The 7,643-nt window shown below is 50.3% G+C and overlaps 1 long non-coding RNA gene across 1 annotated transcript in view; it reads left to right on the top strand.

The window, feature by feature from the left end:
* The first annotated feature begins 4,549 nt into the window (after positions 1–4,549).
* The window catches only part of LOC137615781 (uncharacterized), a 40,267-nt gene continuing 37,173 nt past the window's right edge, over positions 4,550–7,643 (top strand). Inside the window, exon 1 of the long non-coding RNA XR_011039259.1 lies at positions 4,550–4,709. This is a non-coding gene — a long non-coding RNA (uncharacterized lncRNA). The remainder of the gene's footprint in view (positions 4,710–7,643) is intronic.

Raw genomic sequence — 7,643 nt, 5'->3', positions numbered from 1 at the left:
GGCCGACGTTCAGAAGGTCTTCCGTCAACGCGCCCCGCCCTCCTTGGCCCGCTCCTAACCAGCCTAGGAGAGACAACTCGGCGACAACATGGTCCCAGTCGTCTCAGCCCTCCCGTAGGGGATCAGCCTCGACCCAAGCCGCCTATAGGCTGTCCTTTGCGGCGTCCAGAAGAGGCCGTTCAGGCCGCTCCTCGAGGAGAAGATAGGGAGGGAGGCCCCCTACTCCTGCCGAAGCCTCAGGTGGGGGTATGCCTCAAACGTTCTTGGCAAGCATGGGAAGAACACAGAGCAGACCCGTGGACCGTGACAGTTCTGAAGGAAGGGTACAGGTTGCCCTTCCTAGTGGACCCTCCACCTCTGATACCAGACCAGCAGGCAGAGTGGCTAGCCCCCAAGGATCCCTTGAAACGGACAGCTCTGCAGGGAGAGGTCTCAGCGATGTTGGCAAAAGGGGCAATGGAACCTGTTCAGGACCCAGGTCCGGGGTTCTACAGCAGGCTGTTCCTGGTGGAGAAAGCGACAGGAGGATGGAGACCGGTCATAGACCTCTCAGCCCTCAACAAGTTCGTCTGCAAGACCGACTTCAAAATGGACACTCCAAAATCAGTCTTGGCGTCCTTGAGAGAAGGGGACTTCATGATGTCAGTAGATCTCAAGGCTGCTTACTTCCAGATCCCGGTTCATCCCTCCAGCAGGAAGTACCTATGGGTAAAATGGGAGAACCAGACGTTGCAGTTCAAGACCCTCTGCTTCGGGTTGTCCACTGCCCCCCAAGTCTTCACAACGGTCTCATTCTGGGCACACGAACAGGGCATCCGCCTGATTCGTTACCTGGACGACTGGTTGCTACTTTCAGCCTCAGAGGAAGTACTGAAGGAGCAAAGCGCGATGTTGCTGCGGTTCTGCAACGTTCTGGGGATCACCATCAACCTTAAGAAGTCCCAACTGATACCCTCCACCAGGATGACCTACCTCGGGATGGTTCTGGATTCCCGGTTAGTGAAAGCCTTCCCCTCCGCGGACAGGCTGGACAACTTAGACCAGGTCCTCCGCCCCTTCCTGACGGACCAACCCAGGAGAGCAAAGGACTGGCAGAGACTGAAAGGCCACCTTGTGTCTTTGGAGAAACTGGTCCCCCATGGAAGGCTAAAGCTCAGGGAGGTCCAATTGAACCTGAAGGAAAGCTGGATCCAAACGGATTCCCCCCACAGAGTGGTCCCGGTGTTTCCGAACACGAAACGGGTCCTGGAATGGTGGAGCTGCAGGACGAACACCCTCAAAGGGATGCCCTTTGCGGCCGACCCTCCGGAGATGCTCCTGTTCACGGACGCATCGAAGGAGGGGTGGGGTGCCCATCTCTTAGGGAAATCAGCAAGAGGGAACTGGACAGCCCTAGAGAAGACCCAGCACATAAACGTTCTAGAGATGAGGGCAGTACTAAGAGCGTGCCTGGAGTTTGTACACCTACTCCGGGGAAACACCGTGGCGTTGATGTGCGACAACGCCACGGTAGTAGCTTACATAAAGAAGCAGGGAGGCCTAAGGTCGAAGGAGCTGTACGTCCTCACGTTACAACTTCTGGAATGGGCCGAAGTGGAGCAGATAAGAATATCAGCGTGGTTCATCCCAGGGAAAAGGAATATCCTCGCCGACGGCTTCAGCAGGATCGGGCAAGTGGTAGGGTCCGAATGGTCTCTACACCCGTCAGTACCCAGGTCCGTCATTCAGAAATGGGGCTCTCCAGTGATGGACCTCTTCACAACAAGGCTGAACACGCAGCTCCCCGTGTTCTGTTCTCCTGTTCCAGACCCAAAAGCGGCGTTCGAGGACGCCTTCCAACATCCTTGGGACAATCTCGACGTGTACGCTTTTCCCCCCTTCGGGATGCTCAGGCAGGTCCTCAACAGGGTAAGAAGGACGAACAACCTACGGATGATTTTGGTAGCGCCCTGGTGGCCAGAGAGAGAGTGGTTCGTGGACCTAAGGGAATTAACACAACAGCCGCCCTGGCCCCTTCCGGACAGGCCAGACCTTCTCCGGCAACCACACTTCCAAAGATTCCATGAGAATCCTCGGTCCCTCCGCCTTCACACGTGGAGGTTATCGAGCACCTCCTGAGGAGAGAAGGCTATTCGTCGAGTACAGCAACGAGGATGTCGGGCTACCTGAGACGGTCATCGACAGCTGTATACCAGGCTAAGTGGGCCACCTTTACCAAATGGTGCACCGCTAGGAACATCAGGCCCCTGAAGGCCTCCATCCCGCAAGTAGCGGACTTCCTTGTTTACCTCAGGGACGTGGTCAGCATGTCCATTCCAGCCATCAAGGGAGTCCACGCTGCTCTGGGCCAAGTTTTTCTCCTTAAAGGCATAGACCTGGGTAACTCCAGACATATCTCAATGCTCATTAAGAGCTTTGAGCAATCATGCCCCCCGCAAGCTGTGAAGGTGCCACAATGGGACGTGGCAAGGGTCCTGAAAATGTTATCCGAACCTCCGTTCGAGCCCCTAAAAGACATCGTGGACAAGGATCTCACTCTCAAGACGGTTTTCTTGCTGGCGTTAGCATCAGCTAAACGGGTAGGCGAGATTCATGGTCTGTCCTAGGAAGTGGCTCACTCGAAAGGTTGGCGAGAAGTCACGTTCAAGTTCGTCCCTTCCTTCGTAGCTAAGACCCAGAACCCTGTCGTATGGGACCCCAGATTTGAGGGTTTCTCAATTCCGGCAATCCCCCGGTCGGACGACGTGAAGGATTTGCGCCTATGCCCCGTCAGGGCAGTGAGGAAATACTTGGAAAGGACAGCAAGACTCCGGCCCGGGATCAAATGTCTTTTTGTTTCCACAGGCCTCGTGAAGAAGCCAGTCTCGAAGAATACCATCTCCTTCTGGTTGCGGCAGGTCATCATCAGGGCCTACAGTAAGGCGGGAATCCCCCTGCCGGGGAAACCCAAGCCCCATGACATTAAGGGCCTGAGTACTACATTGGCCTTCGAGAAAAATATCGCAGTGGGCCAGATCCTGAGGGCAGGCACCTGGGCTAACCAGTCTACCTTCACAGCTCACTATTTGAAGGATTATTCAAGAAGATCCCTGGACGGGTTCTCGGTAGGTACTGTCGTTTCTGCGCTCCAAATGGTTTAAAGGCATAGCCTCAGTGATAACCGCGGGTAACAAGCACAAGAGACACAGGTTCGTTCCTTAAACCCCCTTGTACCTTCTTTCCCTTTTTCCGCTTGAAGTGGGCTCTGTGAGGGCCCTGAGCCAGAGATGAGTACCTCAACAAGAGGAAGACATGTCCCCTAGGATTTCTTGCACAGGTGAGTTTCTTAGACACTAAGATGGGTTTTTGTGTAATTTCCTCTCAATCGATTTCTATGGGGTCAACACGACCTAGCCCACTTTCTAGGTCTCTGGATATTCCTCAGCACGGTCTCAAGAACTTTTTAGGGCCACGCCCACCTCCTAAAGTATAAGTCTCCTAAGAAAGTAGTTCGAGGTAAGTACTTCGTGTTGGAACAAATCACAAATTTTAAGTAATTTGTATTTTTCCTAACAGTACTTACCTCGAACTACTTTCGGATAATGGCCCACCCTGCCTTCCCCAAGTGTCCCCTGGTATTCCTAGAGACCTTAGCAACCAAGAACTTACTGGAGGTCGAGACCTGAGCAAGCATGCTCTCTGACACGGGGTTAGCCTCAGGGCGCATATCACTCCGCCTGAGGTTACCCCTCATAGAAAACGGGTTTAGTGTAAACTACACAAAACTCTGGTTGGACGGGAGGAGATCCCAGATACTCCTAAGAAAGTAGTTCGAGGTAAGTTCTGTTAGGAAAAATACAAATTACTTAAAATTTGTGATTTTCCTAACGGTACAAACCTATAGCTATTTATACAAACTGGCCCGCCATCACCTGTCCCCGCAAGAAGTTCTGCCTGCAATCAAAAGTGACCATACAACACTATTATGTGAGTAAGTGAGGTAGCTGGCTACCCCCCTTACCCCCTCGCTGACTATCGGGCGGGTAGTTACAACTTCGCTGAAAGTCTTATGACTAGTCTTCTAGCTCTGCAGAAAGTACTGTATAATCCCCATAAATAGCCACAGGCTTGTATCGCTAGGAAAAATACAAATTACTTTTAAATTTGTCATTTTCGGGATAAGTCACACTGGCGTCACAAAACCGAAGGTCAGAGGCAAAAATTATGTACAGTTTAGAGATGTTCCAAGTCACCTTATTAAGTGGTCTGAATGTCAAATTCCTTACAAAACCTACCCAGTCAACCTTGTTTAGGTCTTGATGTATGTAAATTACTTGAAAATTTTCTTATATTTTTAGAATTACTGTAATCCTTGAAATCTAAGGACCAATTTGCCATTTTTTTTCCTCTTGACCAAAGGTGTTTTGAGAAATGATATTTGATTTTTATATTGGATTGATATTTTGTGTTTAAATAGACTACTGTACACTATGCATTGTTTAAATACATAATTTTAGGGTTTCCTTTTGTTAATGTCAACTTTTACACATAATGTTCTTTTCAGAAGACAGCTGTCATGAATCCAATCTGTATGGCCATTGCATACCATCACTGCCCGTTTGTTATGAGGACAGACAGATCGAATGCAACGGATGATCGTACGTCTAAGCCGCGACGAATTCCCTGCATGGGAACATTGTGAACTTAATTTACATCTAAACAAATGAAAGGTACAGTAAATTCAAAACTAAATGTTATATCAAGGGTTGATGTTTTGATGTTAAAAATGAATGAAGTATATCTGGTATGGAGTTTGTTCCGTAGCCGGAATACAAACTACGCTATTTAATGGGGGTTTGTTCCTTAACCGAAATACAAACCACGCTATTTACATTGGGTTTACCTTTTAGCGTAGCTGAAATGACGAGCCAATAGTTTTCAATATTAATCTTACCCGATAATCATGTAGCTGTCAACTCTGTTGCCGACAGAAATCTACGGTAGGGATACGCCAGCGATCAGCTATACTAGAAGGGGGTGTACTCACCAGCGCCACCTGTGGCCAGGTACTGCAGTACTTCTTGTTGACACCACCTCAATTTTTCCTCTGTCGTGCTTCCGGCAAGACGTTCTTGGATACGCTTATGATTTTGGAGTATTGTTCACCGGTTTTTGGTGAAGTATTTCTCTAAGATTTCAGCTTTCGCTATACTGGAAACTTTTCTAATTAGCTTAGATAGCTTTTATTTGGTTTTGATTAATGGTTAACGATCTTTTGCTTGATTTGGAATCCCCCTTGACTTGCTCTTTGATTCAAGATGTCTGACCTTTCACAAGCCCCTCCCCATAGACGATGTAGGTCTTGTAATAGGCGTATTCCGAAGGCCTCGGTTGATCCTCACACCGCTTGTTCTGACTGTAGGGAAAGACCCTGTCAGTTGGAAGATCGATGTGAGGAATGCGCCGGACTTTCGGAACTTGAATTTGTTCGATTCCTTAAATATTCAACCAAGTTAGAGAGAGAGAGAGTTAGGAGGAGTTCTTCTCGCTCTTCGCTTTTTTCCTCACCTCATGATCCTCAACCTTTTCCTCCCCCTGTAGTGGCTACCCCCCGAACCTACTATTTGTTCTCAGCCTGATATGTCAGTTGTTTTGCGTGCCATTCAGGCTTTAGGTGACAAAGTGGAATCGGTGGTTAGTGACCATAAGTCTCTTTTGGCAGACGTCAAAGAACTTAAGGTCAAAAATGCAGTGGGAGGTGATAGTGCCAGTGCTGTGCCAAGTGCTAGTGTCAGTGCGGTGCCGAGTGCTAGTGTCAGTGTCAGTGTTGTGCGTGAGGGTACTTCTGTGCGTGCCAGTCGTCCTCCCAGTCCGGGACCTCTTGCAAGCTCCCAAGCCCAGGGGAGAAGCAATGTCGAAGGGCAAAAGGGTTCGGCAGGCCTTGATCGGCGCACAGAAGTATCCTCGGTGGTTGCGGGCGTGTCTTACAGAGACCGTCACTCCCACCCGCAGACGATTGAGCCCGTCTTTTACTCGTCTGCAGAAGAAATATCGGGGAGGAAACGCTGGACTCAGGTCTCAAGACCTCTTAAACGTAAAGTCCAGACCTCAAGAGTTCAACAACCCGGATGCAGTCATTGGATTAGCTCTGACTCTCCGCTGTCATCAGGTGACTGTACACCTCCTAAGAGAGGTAAGGCGATACCTCAACAGACCTCATCTTCTGTTAAGGCTTTGCCTCAGCAGACCTTAGCGTCTGCTGATCCCAAGATGACTTTGCTGCAGTCCATGCAGTCGCAGCTTGCGGTCTTAATGCGTGAGTTTCAGGCTGAGAAGGTTGCACCTCCTCCTGCGAGCGCTCCGCCTCACCGCAGTCCAGTCTGCCAGGCGTACGAAGTTGAGGTTCCTCAGGCCACCTTACCGCGTTCTGAGTTGCCAGTTACCAGCGGTGTGCAGCAACCTCAGCCTTCCTTAAGGCAACCTCAACAATGGGAGCAGGAGTCTTATGCTTTACTTCCTCCTCTTCCTCTTGCGGTTAGACCATCGAGGCAACAACCTCTTGAGGTACGACAACCTCTTCCATCCATGAGGCAGCCACCTCAGCTCTCGCTGCAGCGACCTCAACTCTCCTCAAGGCGAGAGCCTCAACTCTTAAGGCTAGCACCTCAGGAACCTCAACTCGCGAGACAGGAACTGCGTTCTGCGCAGCCGCTACCTCAACTCTCGCAGCTCACACCTCAGGAACCTCAACTCGTTCCTCAGGAACCTGCTACTGCGCATCCGCAACCCTTGCAGCAAGCGCAACTCTTGAGACAGGAAGCTCATGCTAGGAGTCAGCCACCTCAACCCATGCGCCTACCTTCCTCCACTCTTCTTGACCAGTCTTTGCAGCCTGAATCTCAGGTTTTAACTCAGCAACAGAGACTTGAGGATGAAACCACAAGTGTTTATGCACCCGCTTGTTCAGATTCTGCTGTTCAGCATACCGCTGTTACTTTACCTCTCACTTCGCTACACTCTGGTGATGAGGTTTCTGAGGAGGAAGCTGCGCACCTAGATCCCTCTTCGGACGTGGAGGAACCCAAGTCTTCTCCTCTACCCATTGACTTTCGTAAGGTCCTGGCTCTTTTCAGAGAGGTATACCCGGACCATTTTGTTTCTGCTACCCCCCCGCTCTCCTCCATCTGAGTTTTCGCTGGGCATGCAACCGGTTAAGTCAGCCTATACTAAGCTCGTCTTTGCTAGATCCTCTAAGAGAGCTTTAAGAATATTAGGGGATTGGCTGCAGTCCAAACAGCAACTAGGGAAGACTTCCTTTATGTTCCCACCTACTAAGCTCACTTCTAAGGCGGGCGTATGGTATGCCACAGGAGAGGAACCAGGCTTGGGAGTCCCTGCCTCTGCCCAGGCTGATTTCTCAAGTTTGGTCGACTCTCCTCGTAGATCAGCGATGAGGCGCTCTAAGGTCTGCTGGACCTTTTCCGACTTAGACCACTTCTTAAAGGGTGTATTTCGTGCCTTTGAGATTTTCAATTTTCTCGACTGGTGCCTGGGGGCCCTGAGCAAGAGGACCTCCCCTGCGGACAAGGACTCAGCCATGCTTATAATGTCCTGCATGGATAAAGCAATTCGGGATGGGTCTGGCGAGCTTGCTTCAATGTTTG

The sequence above is a fragment of the Palaemon carinicauda genome, chromosome 22, assembly GCF_036898095.1.
Source record: "Palaemon carinicauda isolate YSFRI2023 chromosome 22, ASM3689809v2, whole genome shotgun sequence".
Lineage (NCBI taxonomy): Eukaryota > Metazoa > Arthropoda > Malacostraca > Decapoda > Palaemonidae > Palaemon > Palaemon carinicauda.
The sequence above is the reverse complement of the archived record's forward strand: the minus strand, read 5'-3'. Positions and strand labels throughout refer to the sequence as shown.